The 19,163-nt window shown below is 48.7% G+C and overlaps 2 protein-coding genes across 5 annotated transcripts in view; both read left to right on the top strand.

Annotated features, from left to right (window-relative positions):
- The window catches only part of PDZ-GEF (PDZ domain-containing guanine nucleotide exchange factor), a 200,270-nt gene that overhangs the window by 48,456 nt on the left and 132,651 nt on the right, over positions 1 to 19,163 (top strand). The window contains exon 1 of one of the 4 annotated variants that reach the window (XM_086552888.1): positions 8,833 to 8,852. The exons of the other annotated variants lie outside the window; for them this stretch is intronic. The gene's annotated coding sequence lies outside the window, so the exon portion shown is untranslated. Of the gene's footprint in view, positions 1 to 8,832; positions 8,853 to 19,163 lie in introns of those variants that run through there. 4 annotated transcript variants of the gene reach the window in all.
- LOC122249478 (uncharacterized) overlaps positions 1 to 19,163 on the top strand; it is a 103,903-nt gene that overhangs the window by 81,987 nt on the left and 2,753 nt on the right. The window lies entirely within an intron of this gene.

Below are 19,163 nucleotides of genomic sequence, written 5' to 3'. Positions count from 1 at the left end.
ATGTATGTATGTGTATATAATATATATAATATATAATGTATAATGTATATATCAGGAGGATCGACAGGCTGGCGAGCTGCTTTTTGCTTAGGTCTCGCGTTGAATTAATACTGGTATAGGGTAACGTCGTTGAATTAAGGTTAATGGGTGATTAGGCACTTTGGAAGTGTTGTCAAATTGTAATTATCAACTTTGGATTTCCGACGTGAGAGGAGAAAAAAAATTCTTTACTGTTGTGACGTATGTTTTTGTTTTCTGGCCTCGAATTTCGAAAGAGATAGTTTTGCCCATCCTCTCTTGCGTTTCTTTCCGAATTTTATTTATTATAATTTTGTATTATTATTATTATTATTATTATTTTAAGGCGTCTTTGTACTCCCTTGCGAAAGGTGGCGGCTGTTAAGCAGCTGGTTCGTCACAAAGGAGTCCCTCTGTGGGCAAGACGTGACGTCGCGCCCGCGGGTGGGACAGGTGTACGAGCTCCCAGGTCACCAGCGCCAGACCCAGATGGAAGGGGCGAGAGGGATAGGGGGAGGGGAGGAAGGGGGGGGGGCAGGTGTGTTTCGCCAGGTCAGCCCCCCGGAGGCTTTTCGAAACATCTCCGAAAGGTTGAGGCTGATGTGGATCCTGTGTGTGTGTGTGCGAGCATCTTGTGTCTTTATTATTCCTGTCCGTCTTGCGTCTCCGCCAGCTGTGCGCCCCTTTGTCTGTTGTCTGTCTACATCGTTTCCTTCGTACCCTAAACGTTTACTTCTTCCTCGTTTTCTCTTCCTATTTCATCCATCTTTCTCTCTCTCCCTCTTTCTCTTTCTAGAGAGAAAGGCACGACCCTGAGCATCTTCTGTCACCGCGGCGATACATTTTCAAGCCGATTCTGATCCGACGTTACTAACTCGAATCCTCTCTTCCCCCGTAAATTTAAGCTCCCCGTAAACCTCGCCCTTGTCTGTCGAGGCTCCCACGCCCCTTTGGACCCCTTCTTGTCATTTCTGTCTCTCCTTCTTTCCCCTCCCCTCCCCTCCCTGCCCCTCTCCCCCGTTCCCCTCTCCCAGGATGTGAGGATGCTGGGTAATGTTACACCTGGATAACGGCCGAGGTATATTATGACTCTGAGTGTATGTGTGTGAGCATGTCTGTAGCTGTGTAGGTGTAGGTACGTGTCGTTGCGTGTGCGCTATATACAGTATATATATATATATATGTATATGTATATATATATATATATATATATATATATATATATATATATATATATATATATATATATATATATATATATACATATTTATGCACACACACACACACACACACACACACACACACACACACACACACACACACACACACACACACACACACACACACAATGTGTAAGAGTGTTAGAAAGAGATAGTGAGAGTGAATGCACTCAAGGCCTACAGCACACGCGATGCCTGCATCCCTCGTGCAAAGTACAGGATGCGATCTGATAACCTAGCGTTGTGTGCGCGGCGAGGCAGTGCGGCCGCCGCTATTATTCGAAGCGTGTTAGTTAGACATTTCCCGCAGTGATGTCGAAGTTGCAACACCGCCCGCAGGAACGCGTAGGCGCGCTTGCTGGTCACGATTGCCTGCTTGGCGTGAAAGGTTATTGAGTTTGGAGTAAGAAAAAATATATATAAAAATAAAATATAAAAAGGTCAGCGACTACATTTTATCACTGGAACGGGGCTGCTCCGCTTACGCATTGTTAGCAAGCATTCCGTCATACGAAATGAGAAGTGGGCGGGGAAAATGTGGCCTAGCAGCTTCACGCAACAGCTCTTGCACATTCCGTCAGCTGGGGTGGGAGTCGGCGGGGGGGTGGAGGGGGAGGGGTACTGCAGTGACCGCCTCAGCAAGTGCCGCTGCCACTCTCCGAGACTCCTGCAAGTGCCAAGATGCTAGCCGTCGTCCCGCTTACTTCCTCTCGTCGCTTCTAATGTGATGGTCGTAAATGCGACGTAGATGAATGGATACACGGTTGGTTCATTGGGGGGAACATGGGACCGCTGATTGCTTGTTACTTGGATAGATTGCCCACCGGGATGTGTTTGTTGATGCCGTAAATAAACCCTACGCGAGAACTGCCCGTATGTTGTGGTTCTCACGGTCGGGGAGACATTTTTAGTTCATTCCGTTTGCTCACCCTAACTCCTCCTCCTCCTCCTCCTCCTCCTCTTCTTCTTCTTTCTCCTCCCCCTCCCCCTCCTCCCTCTACTCCCCCTTCTCCTTCTCCTCTCTTCCTCCTCCTCCTCCTCCTCCACCTCCACCTTCTCTCCCATCCTCCTCCTCCTCTTCCTCCTCCTCCCCTTCCTCCTCCTCCTCCTCCTCCTCCTCCTCCTCCTCCTCCTCCTCCTCCTCCTCCTCCTCCTCCTCCTCCCATCTCCCCTTCTTCTCTACCCCCGCGCCCCACTCTCCCCGCCCCCAACTCAGCAGGAATGTCACCGAGATGTGGGGGCTGCCAGTGGCCATCTCAATTACTCTGACCCGTTATTGGTGGGGGCGCAGGAGAGGTGATGTCAAGCCCGTGGCTCCTCTAGCTCCTCTTGCATCTGTCCGCCGCAGCATCCTCCTTTCGACGCCCTATTGTCAGGATTTTTAGGTGCCGAAGTCCCGACTCTTTAGCGGCTTTTGTTTAGCTTTGGAGTTCGTTCTTGTCACCAGTCGGGGAGACACATTTGGGTTCTCTCTTTTTTTCCTCTCTCTCTCTCTCTTGTTTTAAATGCGAACCAGTTTTGCTCTCGAACCTCCAAAAAAGAGGGATAAAAAAAGAGGTGAGAGTCGCCATATCGAGGAATCTGTTCCAGCTGCTGCAGAGAGACACGGGCACGTCTTGCTACTTCCAAAAGGTCGAGTCTGGTGGAGTGTGTGTACCCAGGCGGCCAGCAATAATGGATCGCTCTATTATCTTCGTACAGATCTTTAGTTTGAGCTTTTTTTATGCGCAAAATCGTGCTCTTGTATCGATTGAGGTGGAGGTCATTTTGCATTGCAACGTTTTTATTTTCTTTGTTGAGAGGTGGGGGCCCTCGTTGGAAATTCCATTAGTGCTTCGACTGCCGCATTGAATATGAGCAAGATGACAGGTTCAAGTCCCAATCCACTTGCAGCACCTGTAGGGAGAGACAGCGGCCAGGGGATTTTTTCCCTCCTCTTCCCTTCGGCTCAGTTGGTAGCGACCAGTCTCTCTCTCGCTCGCTCCTGCCACTGGCTCAGGCATCCTTTACCGCCACGCCACGCCACGCCGCGCCGCCCCCAAGGTGAAACGCCGCCATTATCATTCTTGCCAGCTGACCACATGTCTGGGCGGGGCGGTAAGGGGTGGGGGGAGGAGGAGGAGGAGGAGGGGGGGATGGAGAATGGAGAATGGAGAAGGGGAGTATGCTGCACTGTCAAGGTTCTGAGCTGCTGTTGCTACTTTGCGAGGAACGCCTTGAAGTAGATACCTAGTGATAGCTATTATGTGCGAATAATCTCTTTCCTCTTCGCGAGCTGTGTCTTTCAGTGATGTCACGACTTCGTTTGACGTTTCGTCTCGTATGGTTCGAGGTCTCGTCTGTGGTTACACGGGGATGTAGTTACAAGCAGGCGTGAGGGGAGGGGGGGCGGGGGAGGGGGAGGGTAAGTAGGTTGCTGTTGCTTGGCTAGCGAGTGGATGGGTGGGCCGTGGAGAGAGAGAGAGAGAGTAAGAGAGAGAGAGAGAGAGAGAGAGAGAGAGAGAGAGAGAGAGAGAGAGAGAGAGAGAGAGAGAGAGAGAGAGAGAGAGAAGACAGAGAGAAAGAGCGAAAAAGATAGAAAGATAAAGAGAGAGTGGGGAAAAGGAAGTGAGAGAGAGAGAGTGAGTGAAGGAGGGGACGGACAAATTACATTCATGGGGCGCGTTAAGTGCAGGCGCGATGGAGAGTGGCAACAAGGACCAGCTGGCTGTTAGGGATGTTATGGGCCTCGTAACGGCTTTATGATGTGCCGAGATGCCTTGGCGCTTTCGACGGTGCATCGAGCTCGACGGCGGCCAGGGAATGTGCATGTTGGGATCCATGCATGGCTTGCTGTGTCTCCAGCTCCTCTCTCTTTTCTCCTCTCTTATCTTATCTTCTCTTCTCTCCTCTCCTCTCCTCTCCTCTCCTCTCCTCTCCTCGCTTATCTTCACTCTATTCTCTCGCTCACTCTCTCTTTCACTTTTTTACTCCTACTCTCCCATCGTCCCTATCTCGTTCTTTTCTGTTTATGAGTGCGTGTGCTCGCATTCGCCCCACACATCCTACTCTTGCCATTATTATTTCTTCACAAGCCAAGAGGCCTCACAGTCGCTCAGGACGTGTGTCGTTATCCTTACTGTTCCTTAGGGGATTTGTACACGAGGGATAAGATTTCTACACACGCACGCACGCGCGCTCACGTACATAATTCGGAAATGTGGTTGTGTGTTTTTTTTCCTGTGTTTATTTATTTACATGTTTATTTAGTTTTATTTCAGTTTGCGAGTTCTCTCTGCGTATCGAATGTGATCTTGTAAGGATAAGCCTAACTTGTGTGTTTACATTGAGTTACTCTCCTAATGGCCGTTTGTCGCCCATTCACACTCGAAGACTGGTTGTTAGGGCGTCTCTCAAGACCACAAGCTTTTACAGCCTTCAGACCAGTCCCCGAAACTCCCCCCGATTCATCCAGACCATAAAGTTTCATTCGTTTTTCATTATTCATCAGCCGGGGCAAAACTAGCCTATTATATTGTGATTTATGAACTGCGCCTCCGCCCCACTGCAAGTCTGAAAGGAGATGCCACTCGAGAAAGTAGAGGGAAGCTACGCCTACGTGCACGCCCTCGTAAAGTCCTACGAGATTTCTCTCTCTCTCTCTTTCTCTCTCTCTCTTTCTCTCTCTCTCTTTCTCTCTCTCTCTTTCTCTCTCTCTCTTCTTCTGTCTTTCTCTCTCTCTCTCCCCTCTCCCTTCCTTCCTCCCTCTCTCCCCTCTCCCTTCCTTCCTCCCTCTCTCCCTCCCTCCCTCCCTTCCTTCCTCCCTCTCTCCCTCCCTCCCTTCCTTCCTCCCTCTCTCCCTCCCTCCCTCCCTCCCTCCCTTTCTCCCTCCCTCCCTTTCTCCCTCTTTCTCCTCCCTTCACTCCCTCCTCTCAATTCGTTCCGCTAAGCCCTTCTCATTTCAACACGATACCTCGTTTTTTTCCCTCCAAAGGCAACGTTAATAGAAAAGCATGGCGAATGCCAGCGCTAGTGGCTCTGGTTGGAGGTCTGGCACTGGTTAGTTATAAGAAGGGAAAAAAAGGTCAAGTTTCCAACCGCAGACGCCCCGACCTGGTCCTTCGTGCCCTCCCCGAACACCCAACTCCCGAAGGCACCCCCACACCCCACCCCTCCGCCCCAAGCACTTTCCACCCCCTCCACCTCAAGACATTCCCTACCCCTACCCCAAGCATCCCCCCTCCTAACCCCCCCCCCACACACACACACACACTCCCCACCCGATAGCTTGACACCTCTGACTTTATTGGCCCTTCGCACGTCTGCACTGCCGGGTGGGTGGGTGGGTGGGTGGATGGGAGTGGGGTTGAGGGTGGGGGGAAGAAGGTGGTTGGGGTGGAGGATAGGTGGGGGTGGTAGCGTGGAGGGTAGGTGAAGGTGGTGGGTAGGTGAGGGTGGTGGGTAGGTAGGTGGAGTGTGGACGGTAGGTGGGAAAGGTGAAGGGTAGGTGGAGTGGTGGAGGTCAAGGTGAAAGGTGGTGGGTGGATGGCAATGGGGATTAGTTGCGAGGAATAGAGAAAATGAATTAAAAGATGGCATCGGGAAGAAGAAAGGCAATGCATGTGTTGGGAGTGAGTGGAAAGAATTAGCGGGAAGGAATGTCGTAGGGAGGAAAGAAGAGAAGGAGAGAAGGAGAAGAGGGAAACATGGTGGGAGGGAAGAAGAGGAGAGAGGGGGAGGGGAGGCAGGAAGGGAGGGACGGAAGAAGAGAAGGAAGGAGGGAGGGAGGGTGGGAGGGGTAGAAGGTACTAATAAAGGTTTTGCAAGAGAATTGAGACTTCACTCTAATGTTGCGATGGAGTGAATGTTTCATTAATTAGGGATAAATATTAATGAAGTTCAGATGATTAGTATTCATTTTATTAATTGTCGCCTCTCTGTTTCTTATACACGAATTCCATTGATAATGAGCATGAAACGATATCGGAGAAAGCGTTTTCCGTTCCCGCTCTCTCGATTTTCTCTTCTCTCCTTCTTGCGGATGGAGGTAGATCAAATAGAAAAGAATAAGCATTAGGAAAGGAGGAGGATAGGAATAAGAAGGAAAGAAAATAAGAATCAATTTTGGCAATAAGAAGATTTTAAGGGGGGTAAAATAATCGAAACAAGTACAGGAGTCACTTAATAAATGACTAGTAACTGGTGGTGAGATCACGCATAATTGGAGAAACTTTTTTTTGTATGTAAACATGATGAGAACGCCGATGATCTCCCTCAAGATACGTCGGCGGTTCTTTGTCTCGTATAATTTCAACATTTTCCATCAGTCGTGAAAAAGGTGAAAGCGGAGATGTCAGTCGAGTTTTGATGGATTCCTCACATATCATCCGCGGGGGTAGTAGTTGTAGCTGGTTGGGGGGGAGGGGAAGAGGGCAGGGAGGGAGGGGAAAGGGGAGGGAGGGAGGGAGGGCAAGGGGGCCACATCTAATTTCGGAAACACGCACTTTCTCCTATCAAAGAAGTGTGAGAGCCTTGGGTGAGAGTGGGAGCGCGGTGTATGGTACTCCGGGGTTATTTCTTCTCACGGTAATTAATTCTCCAGAATACGCCAGCGCGCTCGGAAATGCTGGTCGTGTTTGCTTGCTCAGGCGCGGCCATACAAAGGCACTCGGTGCGTCGTTTCCCCCTGGCGTGAGATCTAGTAATCTAGTAGGTATTCCCCTGTGTATGATCAAGTAAAGTTTTCCCTGGGGTGAGACAGAGTAGAGTTTCCTCTGGGGTGAGTAGAGATCCCCCAGGATGATATCTAGTAGAGTGTCCCCGGAGTGTCACATGAGTCTTATAGCAACTTAGAACAAGAACTTGTAACGCAAACCTGGCCGAGGCGTGGCGGGGGAGAGGTGTCGCGCCGTGTCAGAGTCTGGCTCTGGTGTCAACACGCAGTTTGTCACGGGCGAAATGTAGCAACGGTGGACGGACAGCCGTTGAAGGGGAGGAGGGAGGTAGATGTTGTTCCGAAAGCCTCCTAGACTGACAGACGGACAGAGAAGGGCGATCAGACAGCGTGGCAAAAGCACAACTCGGAAATAAACAAACGATTACCCGAACGGATTCTATTGGGGTCGAGTTAAGCGCCATGTATACATCCTCCTGCTGAATGGAAACAGACACGGTTTGGACACGCGTTTCGAAACGTCTGGCAGAACACCCTTGGCGCTGTCAGTCAGGGCGCCTCCCTTCGCCGTAGACAACGCCGCTCCAGATCACACGGTGTGACGAATCGCAACCCGGAGGAATTTCTGTCTCACGTCCCGTCTTTCCCACAAAGAAAGAAAGGTGTCGAGATACCACTGTCTAAGGGCAGAGTGAGAGGCAATGTCTGCCATGCCCCTTCCACCAGGGCTACTCCGCGCAGGTAAATAGATTCGCATGAATAAGCAGATTGCACTGCATTGTGTCAGCGGTGTTGGGCGGCCGAGTCGCCTCGACCTACATGGGGGCAAGAGGGGTAAGTGGGGCAGGAGCAGCAGGAGGCGGAGGCGGAGGTAATCGTGGAGGCTATCCAGGTGCGGGACACAGCCGGCCTTCGCGACTTGCAGAAGCTCCGCCGCGTCCTACATCTCGCGGCTGCGGCCGTCCTACATCCGTCAGTGGTCTGCTGATGCCCGGCGTTCCTTGTAAGGGAGAGGAGGAGTGAGGAGAGGGAATGCGGAGAGACAGAATGAGGGGATAAATGTGAACAAATGAGTGGTAAGAAACAATACAAGTAGAAATGTGTAGTAATGAAAGGGGGAGGAAATGAATTTTGGATATGGATATTCAGTAGAAAAAAACTTTCAAATATTCTTCAGGAATAGCGGATGTTATTCGAGGAATATATGTTTGTTAAGCGAATGGTATAGAGAGAACACGAATATGTATAGAGTGCATCTTTGAAAGTTCAAAGGCCCTTGGCGACACACGATGGCGGCAGGTCAGTCGCTGGTCAAGGCGGCGTCTTGAGGCCTCTCGTTTGTCAAGGGTCGACCTTGGTTCACATATCATGACCCGCTTGTTCCCACGTGTGGCCCGAGTGTCATGCACGCCCACGCGCGATCATGTTCGCGCCCACCACCACCCGACAGCCCGTTAGGATTGCTTCTGTGTCATTCACTCGGGGATTTAACTCGTCTGGGAGATGTGAGTGATTCCACACATGCGGGCGCAGCTGTCATAGTAATGTTGGCTTGTGAATGAACCTCGCAGGACACCTCCCCCCATCCCCTTTTCTCACCCTCGCCCCTCCTCTCCTACTCGCCCAGACGCCTCCCCGTCATTACATGCGGGCGGGTAGTTCTCCGGGTTACTTGGTGAAGGTCGGCCGATGCCGGACCAGGCCAGGAGTCGAGTCGCCGGCTTACACACGATGAATAACGCACGTGCGAAGTGACGAGGTTGATTGTGTGATCGCAGCCTTGGCGGGACGATTCGCTGGGCCGAATATGGGACGTTGCAGTCGTTGCTGTTGCGAAATGCGTAGAATACTCGAGTGTGTGATTCTTTAGAGGACTCGCAGTGGTTCTTCCTGTGCGTGTTTGAGTTCGTGCGATAAGTGATGGGACGAATCCTGGATGTAAACACGGTTTCATAAGTGAGGTACGTGGAAAATTCGGTGATTCTTTTTCTTTAGGATTTTTCGTGTCAGTTTGTGTGAGGTGTCAAGTCTTGGCATTTTGTGTGACGGCCGTCAATCTGAGCCCGTCGCGACACAAGGGAATTGCATGAGACTTGCAGTGCAGGCAAAGCAGATCGCAGGACAAATGTCGTTGTCCTCGGCGGTTGAAGGCACCGCGAAGGCCATCCATCATGCAAGACGTGAGACTCGCATGATTCCGGGAACGCAGCCTCACACCACATGACCTCATGGCGACTGGTACCTGATGCATCTCCTGGCTGGCGGACTCTCACGTCCTGGACAGCCGGACGCGGGAGAAAGCACGTTCACAGGCGCCGAGACAGTTTCTTTTCTTCTCTTTCTCGCTCTCTTTCTATATCTATCACTCACTCTCTTTCTTTCTCTCTTTCTCTCTCTCTTTCTCTCTCTCTCTCTCTCTCTCTCTCTCTCTCTCTCTCTCTCTCTCTCTCTCTCTCTCTCTCTCTCTCTCTCTCTCTCTCTCTCTCTCCCTCTCTCGTCTCTCTCTCTCTCTCTCGTCTCTCTCTCTCTCTCTCTCTCTCTCTCTCTCTCTCTCTCTTTTCTCTCTCTCTCTCCTCTCTCTCTCTCTCCTCTCTCTCTCTCTCTCTCCCCTCTCTCTCTCTCCTCTCTCTCTCTCTCTCTCTCTCTCTCTCTCTCTCTCTCTCTCTCTCTCTCTCTCTCTCTCTCTCTCTCTCTCTCTCTCTCTCTCTCTTTCTCTCTCTCTCTCCCTCCCTCCCCCCGCTCTCTCTTTTTCTCCCCCCTCTCCCTCTCCCTCTTTTTTTCTCCACCCCCTTATTTACTGTCTTACTCCTTACGTTTCCCTTGTCTCTGTCAAGTTTATTTTTCTCCATTCTTTCTAGCCTCCTCTTCGCAAGAGACTAGTGGGACAGACACGTATTCCCGCCAAAGCTATATGACCTGAGTATTGACCTTGTGTGACCTGAGCCGCACCAGCGTTCCCTCCGGTGACCTGAGACTCACCCCGCATTTCCGCTTACTTGAACTTGCGATGCTTGTGTTACGATCGCGCGAGTAGTTCTCAAGTCCTTGGTCGTTGTTTTGTTTTTGTTTTTTGTTTATGTGGGAGAGGTGTCTCAAGCCGATGTACTTTTTGAATGAGAGGTTTTATTTTAGGTTGGGAGTTATTTTTTTTATTTATTTTTTTTTGTTGTTGGGCGGAGGGAGCGAGAGAGGGGAGTGGAGAAAGGGAGAAAGAGAGGGACAGAGAGAGAGAACGGGGAGAATATTCAGTTGATCCAAATGCGCCCATTTTTCATTAGTAATTTCCCGTCCTAATTTCACCGCAGTAAAAGGTTTCTTCGTCTTTCCCTGAGTTAAGACATCTTATTACGATTGGCGTTACTACACGTCTTTTAAAGCACTCTCGCCGTCTTCGTTCATGTCTTCCTCCTTTCTTCGTCGTTATCTCAGTCGTCTTCTCTTCGTCCTTATCTCCCTCAACGAGTTCAGTGAGCGCTCGTTACGTCACCCGGTTGCTCCGTCTGTCTCTTATTTGCCCATTGTGTGTAAGACGAGGAAAGGCTCGATAAGGCGCACGTGTCGGGTAGTTTATGGGCGTGTTGGACAGAGGGAGGGGAAGGGAAGGAGGAGGGAGGAGGGTGTGAAGGCTGAGGGATGGGAGTTAGGGAGGAGGGGTGGTGGCAGTGGGGTAGGGTTGTTAGAGAATGGGGGGGGGGGGTTGTGGCAGGGTATTTGAAGGAAATGGAAGGGGGGGGTAGGGGAGGGGAGTCAAGGACGCAGCTTTGACCTACAACTACAACCTTGCTGACCTGAGGACTTACCCTTCCCCGCCCCTCCTCATCAGTCATCTCAGCTGAGAATACAAGTGTCCGAAGTCCGAAAGTTTAAGATGAGAATGGCAGACAGAAAGGTAATAGTAATCGGTATGGGGACTTAAAAGAGGTGTCGATAATGTTTAAAGTTATGTATCGAAGCTAACGATATGTTTAAGTGATTTTTAGTTGTAATACGAGTAACAGTAAGAAACATCACCGCAATAGGGTGTCCTCCCGCATTAAAGATCGTTCGATAATGAGATTGCAACCAATTTTTATATACTTGTCTTTGTTACTCGAAGCACACCTCGGCATCTAGCAACGATGACAGATGCGATAGCCGGATGGAGGTGTGGGCGGGGCTTGGGAGTGGGCGGGTGTAACATTAGTCACAGGAAGTGTAAGATGATGTTTGCAGTGACGGACACACACATACCCGCAGTCATTTGCATAACACTTTTATTAACATTGTTTTTTTCATGTTTTTAGTTATTCGTTAGCAATACTTTCCCACTACGATAATTCGTCCTTGGTATATACTAATACACACAGATCGGCGGCCAAGATATTCAGTCAATCACATACAAAAACTCGTATGGTACTCATCCACTCTTGTGCTTTAACACAAGACTAGAAAGGCATATACAGGTAAACATCCACCCAGTGTTCTCTCGTCTCAGCATTCATACTCATTCATCCTCTCAAGCAGGGAGTGGATAGTAAAAGTACTCCAATGGACATTTTTGCTTGTTCATTGAAGGAGAGATGCGAGTCAGGGAAAGAGGAAATACAGCGGAATGTGATGCAGTGGGAAGGGAGGGGTGTGCACGCGATACAGACAAACAAACAAACAAACAAACTGGGAACAAAGACGGTAAAAGGAATTGTTTTAGTCATTGTCAGAACTTTCCTTTTTTGGTAAGGGATTTCCCTGCAAACTTTATTTAAAATACTTTTACGTGTTTTTTGTCTTTGTTTTAAGAAATGCACTTCATTCTAGCTATCTATTTATTTATCTTTTTCTCTCTTTCTATATATCTATCTCTCCCTCCCTCCCTCCTTCTCTCCCCTCCCTTCCTCTCTATCTATCCATCCATCCATCCATCCATCCATTCATCCATATATCTGTCGTTCTCTCTCCCCCTTCATCCCTCCCTCCCACCCTCCCTCCACTTCCTCTGCCAATTCTCCCTTTCGCTCTCTCCCAATATTCAAAACAGGGGGAGCATGTCCATCGTTCCCCATATGTTGCTGCGAGAGTGCCGGAGTGCCTGGTCGTGCTGCCTGGTAGTGCCGGGAATGCCAGAGCGGTGGCACACACGGCCGCCCATCTCCTCTACAGGTCTTGGTTTAATTAGTGTGGAGTGGGCGTGAGCGCGCATGTTCGCCCAGCTGTTAGTATGCAAATTACGCTTTGCAATTGAGTGTGAGCTGTTGGGGAAGGATCGATGGGAAGGGGTGTGGGGGGGGGGATTTTTTCTCTTGGTTCATCCCACGCCATCTTCCGTTCTCTTTTTTCTTTATCTTCTCCCCTTCCTTCTTTTCTTCCCTTTCTTTCTCCTTCGCTCTCTGTTCCTTCCTCTTTCTTCCTTTTCCCTCATAGAGCTGTAGAATTATATTCTTCATCCTGCCTTTCCCCCAAACCGTTCATTCATTCTAACAAGGTTTGGGCTCCGACTCTCTCTCTCCCTCCCTCTCTCCCTCTCTCTCTCCCTCTCTCTCTCCCTCTCTGCTTCTCTCTCATCCTCCCATCTTCCCTCCCTCATTCGGTGTCCAATGCCTGTCCTCCGCCGTGTTGGGCACCGATACCCCCCCTCCGCCCCTCTTCCACCCCGCCAAGCCCTCGCCTCCCCGACGTCATTGCTTTCAATCCCGACCAATCTCGAGTAGTCGTTTCTCACAGGACCCGCCGACAATTACCGTCTCCGGAGTCGAAGCTGGCGTTGTGTTCAGCTGGTTGGTTTGGTTGGGGGGGGAGGGGTGGAAGGGATAAATCTCTGGAAAATGATTGATCCTTGCAATGTTTGATAATTATTTTTTTTAGTTTTTGCAATGTTGTTTTTGTGTTGTTTATTTTTATTCGATCTCTCTTTATCGGTTTTGGCTATGTCTTTCCGTCTGTTTTTTTCTCTCTCTCTGTCTATCTATCTACTTTTTCAAACGCTTTTTTCTTTCTACTCTCCCACCTTTCCTTCCTCTATCTCACACATCCCTCAGCGGTGTGTCCCCTTGACTGTCAGCAGGCACCTACCTCTCCCCTACTCCCGACGATGTCATTTATTTCGTAGAGTGGACCGTCACCCCTTTCTCCTATTCTCCTTCCTTGCCTCCCGTTCTCCTTCCCTCTCTCCCTCCCTCCCTCTCTCCATCGCTCTTTCCCTCCCACCCTCCCACCCTCCTTCCCTGCCAACTGTCACATGTCACCAAGGCGTCACAGCTCGCGTCAGATGGGCGGCCACTCACTCGCGCTTGCGCCCTGTTGCCATGGTACACCCTCACTCACTGCGACCCACGGTGACCCGGCCTCGGTTTTCAGTGAAGGAGAGAGGGTGAAGGATATATCTATATATATTATATATATATATATATATATGTGTGTGTGTGTGTGTGTGTGTGTGTGTGTGTATGTATGTATATATATATATATGTATATCTATATATATATATATATATATGTGTGTGTGTGTGTGTGTGTGTGTGTGTGTGTATATATATATATATATATTTGTATATATATATATATATATATATATATATATATATATATATATATATATATATATATGCATGTATGTTTTTTAAGCGTATGCACATATTTAGTTTGCCGTTCATGCATTTGAAGGCTGCTTTCAAAGGGCTTTCCCTCGCTGTATAGACGTAATTTAAGTCTATTGAAATTTCCGCGAGCCGATTGAGTCATTGTGATGCTAAAGCTCGGCACGAACCTCAGTTAACCCTTTGACGTCCCCGTAGCCGGAGGATCGTCTGAGGATACGGAGTTATTAATAGAACGGGAAGCGTCAGGTGTGTCGAGCGAACAGGAGGCGTTTCACAATCGTCTCAGGCGCCTGTCGCTAACGTGTCATTGTTGTGGTTTTCGTCACGGTCTGTGGGCGGAGAGGGAGCCACAGATCAGGGGGAGGGGGGGGGGGAGGTCACGGCCCTGTGTCACATAGGACGGAGGCAGAGCGTTATGTATGCTAATAAGGAAGTCTCTTGAGTAACCATAATAGCATCCAGCCTGTACCTAGTTCCACGCGAATGCCAAGGACTTTAGGTCGGCATTTTTAGAATGAAGGAATGCCATTTTAAGAGATTTGGCGTCTCCCCGAAGACTCTTTCACTTACGTCTTCCCCGCTGACACAAGGGTCGTACCGTGGCTTCTGTAGTGAAGTACTTATCTACTGCGACCTTCCTGTTTATTGTGACTTCGAATCGAGACTTGAGGATCGGAATTGGGTTGCTTGTCCCTGGGCCTCCCACATTTTTTAGGGGACAGGTGTCTGAACTTACCATGACGTAGAGCGATTTTGTATTTTTATGTCGCCTGCTCTGAAAGCGGACGTTTGGTGACATGGTTTTGGTATGTGGAGATTTCGTCTTGAAGATGGTGTCAGGAAAGATGCCTTGATATTGGGGTCATGGTATTAACCTTTACACGACATGGTTTCTCGTATTTGCATGTATTTTTAGTACTGTTGAAGTTGACAGCTTGCCAAAAAACGCTTCTTGCTACAACTGCGTTTGTGTTGAGTAATTTTTGCATATGCACTAGCAACATATACATTCAGCCAGCACTTTCCGCCGAGAAAATTAGTGGCAAAACAAAACGGACGCACACAAGCAAAACAAAGCAGTGTTTGCCAGAGAAACGGCGAGCAAGCACATTCCCAAGCGTCGAGGCTCAGGTAACGCACACGTCAAGCAACTTTCTCTCCGTTCCTGTAGGTGGCAGAACGCGTGGCACGAGTGAGAGGCGAAGTGCAGGCCAAGCAGGACCTAAGAAACGGGTAGTCACGAGGTCGAGTGAACCGGGAGGGGGAAAAAGGAGGAAAGAAAAAAAAAGAATAATAAGAAAAGAGAGAGAAAAAAAAACTCGAGGGGCGTCTCAATTTTCTTCCAGTCTCCCACCGAGTTGACTTTAAAATGGAATGTCATGTAAGGGAAAGGTATTTCAATAACGATTTCTTCTCACACTCACACACATACATACATACACACAAGCCCGCCTCCCCTATGCCTCCTCCCTCCCCTATGCCTTCTCCCTCCCCCTTCCTTTTCGGTTTTCCTCTGACGTAACTTTCCCGGTGTAGTCATATGGCGCTGACGTAGCCCATGTTATTCGATCGTGTGACCCGATACGAGGTCATGATGGACACACGACGAGGCTTGGAGGACGACGACGACGTTCCGTGTGCCTTTGACAGAACGCAGTCCTCGCATGTGGCAAGATAGCCTCAAGGGGACGGCCATTAACTTTTTTTTCGTGTTATCTCTTTTTTTTTATTTATTCCTTTCTCGTATTTCTTTTTTTGTCTTCATTTTTTATACTTGACCTATGGGCTCGTTTGTCTTTTGGATAGTGATAAGAAAGGTGCTGTGGTCGACGACGCTGGATGTTGGCAAATCGAGTTTGATTCGGGGTCATAGGTCAGGGCGTAGCTTTGACAGATTTATTTATTTATTTATTTATTTTAAATTCAAATTAATTTCATAGTTTTGACACCCCAGCAGGCCATACCAGCTTCTGTTGACAGGTAAAGGTTTGAATGAGAGAGAGAGAGAGAGAGAGAGAGAGAGAGAGAGAGAGAGAGAGAGAGAGAGAGAGAGAGAGAGAGAGAGAGAGAGAGAGAGAGAGAGAGAGAAAGGAAGGACGGGCAAAACACATGAGTACAGAGCATTCCAGCTCTCATTGCCTAGAAGAATGGATCGAAAATGAGGAAGAGCGAGTGGCAAAAGAGTTAGCGGATGTGACGTCCGTGACTCGTGTCCTTGCATTGTGTCGCGGCGGAGGGGCGTCGTCCCCCTACACTGACTTACGCCATCCTTCGTGCCCCTAGAACCACGTCGTTTCAAGTCCCGATTCGTCGTCTCACAGGTGGCTATCGACGGTCGCCGGAAAGAGAGGAAAAAAAAGGGGGTAGAGGGACAGCTCGTTCGTTGGTAGATCTCGCAGTCCTTTGCTCGTTATCGGTATGGCAACGGGCGCGTCACCTTGATGAGGAGAATTCCCACAGCAAGCCCAGTCAGAGAGGGACTGGTTCCCACGCACTTCTCCTCCTCCTCCTCCTCCTCCTCCTCCTCCTCCTCTCTCCCCCCTCTACCCCCTCTACCCCCTCTACCCTCTTCCTCCTGGCGTTGTTTCCCTCAGTCCAGGGTCGCCTCGGAGTGTGATTTTTTTTCTTTCTAGAAGGTTCCGCGGGTCTCCTAGGAACCGAGAAAAATCTAATCATACCTGCGATTTCTTTCGTGGACGCCCCTTGGGGAAGAGGTGCGGGTGGGGGGAGGGCGGCGTGGGGGGGGGGTCATCGGGGAGAGGTGGGTTAGTGGGTGGGGAGAGGTACAGTTAGGTGGGCAGTGTGTTGTCTGTCTCCAAGGCTCGCGGCTCAACATTGTGCGGGCTGCTTCTTAGGGTGGGCGTGGGTGGTGAGAGAATTATCACGGTCGTTGGGCGTTTTTTTTTCAGTTTCAGGAGAGGGGGGGAGGGGTTAGGGAATCTCTTTTAATATCGTTGTTCTGTGTTTGTCCTTCACGAAAGGTGTCCAACACAAGATGTTATTGTTATTAAAAGCGCGTATGAAAAAAGTGCTTAAATAAGCTGTACAGGGTAGGAGAAAACAGATTCCAGGCCCACCCGAAGATCCTTCTTCTTCTTCTCTTCTTCCTCCTCCTACCTCCCTCCCCCCCTCGTCTTCGTCCTCCTTCTTTTTCTTCTTCCTCTTCCTCTCCCTCTCCCTTCTCTACCTCCTCTCCCTCCTCCTCCCCCCCCTCCCCCCTCGTCTTCATCCTCCTTCTTTTTCTTTTTCCTCTTCCTCTCCCTCTCCCTTCTCTACCTCCTCCCCCTCGTCATCCCTCCTCCTCCCCCATCCCTCCCTCCCTCCCTCCCTCCCTCCCTCCCTCCCTCCCTCCCTCCCCCCCTCGTCTTCGTCCTCCTTCTTTTTCTTCTTCCTCTTCCTCTTTCTCTCAATTCTCTACCTCCTCCCTCTCGTCATCCCTCCCCCTCCCCCCCTCCTCCTCCTCCGCCCCCCACTGCCCAGGGAGTCACTGACCATTTTCCGGGGCGCGGCCTGGCCCTCGGGTCTCGGGTTCCAACCAGGAGCTCCGGCTCTCATGTTCGGGATCGCCGGATCCTCGCTCGTGCTGACCAGGATCATTCGGGTTGGATCCGCCGGTTAGATCCGGGGATTTGGTTCGCTGGCATGGCGCGGGCGTCAGGCTGAGGCTCGCTTGCTTGGGAGAGGGAAAGGTGGAATGTGGAATAGAGAGAAATATATATATGTATATGTGTATACATACATATACATACATATACATATACATATATATACACATATATATATATACATACATACATGCATACATACACACACATATATATATATATATATATATATATATATATATATATATATATATATATAAATATATAACTACATATATACATATACATCTACATATACATATACATATACATATACATATACATATACACACACATATACACACACATACATACATGCATGCATATATATATATATATATATATATATATATATAATATATATATATATTATATATATATATATATATATATATACACACATACATACATAGATACATACATACATATATACATGCATATATATATATAGATAGATAGATACACATACATATATATATGTATATATATATGTATGTATGTACAGTATGTATATATATATATATATATATATATATATATATATATATATATATATATATATATATATATATTGTGTGTGTGTATGTATGTACCTGTCTGTGTGTCTGTCTGTCTATTTTTATATACACCCACATAAAAAACACCTAACCATCGACGGTTTTTCATGAAAGTGTAAGGGAAGCTAGTCAGCTTTTTTCCACCTTTTATTGCGTGAGTGTATGTGTCAGATCATATATGATACAGGATTATTGCATGCAACAATAAATCCTCCGTGAATACCAAGACTTAACGGTTAAATTTGGTGATGCAAGAACAGAAAATCGAAACTAGAACGCACAAATTGCAAATGTAGCTTCCCTCTGCCATGAGTTTGTGAAAACTGGTGCCACTCGAATTCAACTCGTAAGTAGGACTACCTGAGGGGCAAAAATGCTTTGCTTTTGCCTTGGGATTCGAGATCCTGCTTAACTGGTCCGGGGTGAAGAAAGGAGGAGGGGAGGGGGAAGGGGAGCTGGAGATAGGAGATGGGGGAGAGGGGGAGGGGGGGAGTGTGTGTGTGTATGTGGGCGGCCACTGGAAATCAGGTGCTTCTCACACCAAAAATTGGACGAGTTAAATCACCAACAACTTTTTATTATGAAAAAGAGAGTGGGGTGCTTATCCAGGATTCCCCACGGGGGGAGGGAAGAGGGGGGGGGGCTGATGGAGCAGGTGTAAGCTTCAGGGAAGAAATTTCTTTACGTAGGATTTTTTTTAAAGGATACACACGCAATTTGATTTTTTTCCCTGTGGAATAACAAAAAAAGCAGGTTGGAAAGGGAAGCAAATTTCGGTTCCGGACACGAATTTCGTACACTACTTTTATTTTGTGTTTTTTCTGCCACTATATTTCACACCATTTTTCCCCCACGAAGTAAACGAAGAACACGGACAAAATAAAGACAGATTATGAGAAAGAAATTGATAAAGAAATAATACCAACAGGTGTCACTTGGAGGTGACGGCGGATAAGTGTGATTACAGACCAATTTTTTTACGGACCAAATTTTCCGATCGTTTCTGCGTCGTCAGCGTTGAATACTAGCTGGGTGGGTGGGTGTGGGTGGGGGGGGGAGGATGTCTTTTTCTGCGCATGATTGTCAGAAATGGGTGTCATTATTCGCAATTGGTGTTGCAATTAGATTCTTAGAAGAGGAGGTCGGGATTGGGTGTGATGGATCTAAAGCTGGTGGTGAAATTAGGAGTCATCATCATCATCATCAGTCGTCGGCATCGTCATTGATTGTGATTTATTTGTTTGTTTGTGGAAATTCGATATCTTCTTTTTTAACCAATTAAATTCGGTGATTACCTCGAGTGCGTCCCGCCTCTGTGGCTTCCCCCCGTAGAGGGCGTCGGCGCGCGAGTGCGATACCCTGCGCTGCGCCTCGACGTTCCCAGACTTCCTCGCGCGCCGGGGTAAGTCACGTGACCTCTTCCTGACCTCCAGCCAGCGGGTGGCGGTCTGACCTCCCTGGTCCTCCTCTCCCTCCCCCTCCCCTCCGCTCTCCTTCTA

This window comes from Penaeus japonicus, unplaced genomic scaffold (assembly GCF_977035675.1).
Source record: "Penaeus japonicus unplaced genomic scaffold, GWHDUDI00000001_assembly GWHDUDI00000027, whole genome shotgun sequence".
Lineage (NCBI taxonomy): Eukaryota > Metazoa > Arthropoda > Malacostraca > Decapoda > Penaeidae > Penaeus > Penaeus japonicus.
The sequence above is the reverse complement of the archived record's forward strand: the minus strand, read 5'-3'. Positions and strand labels throughout refer to the sequence as shown.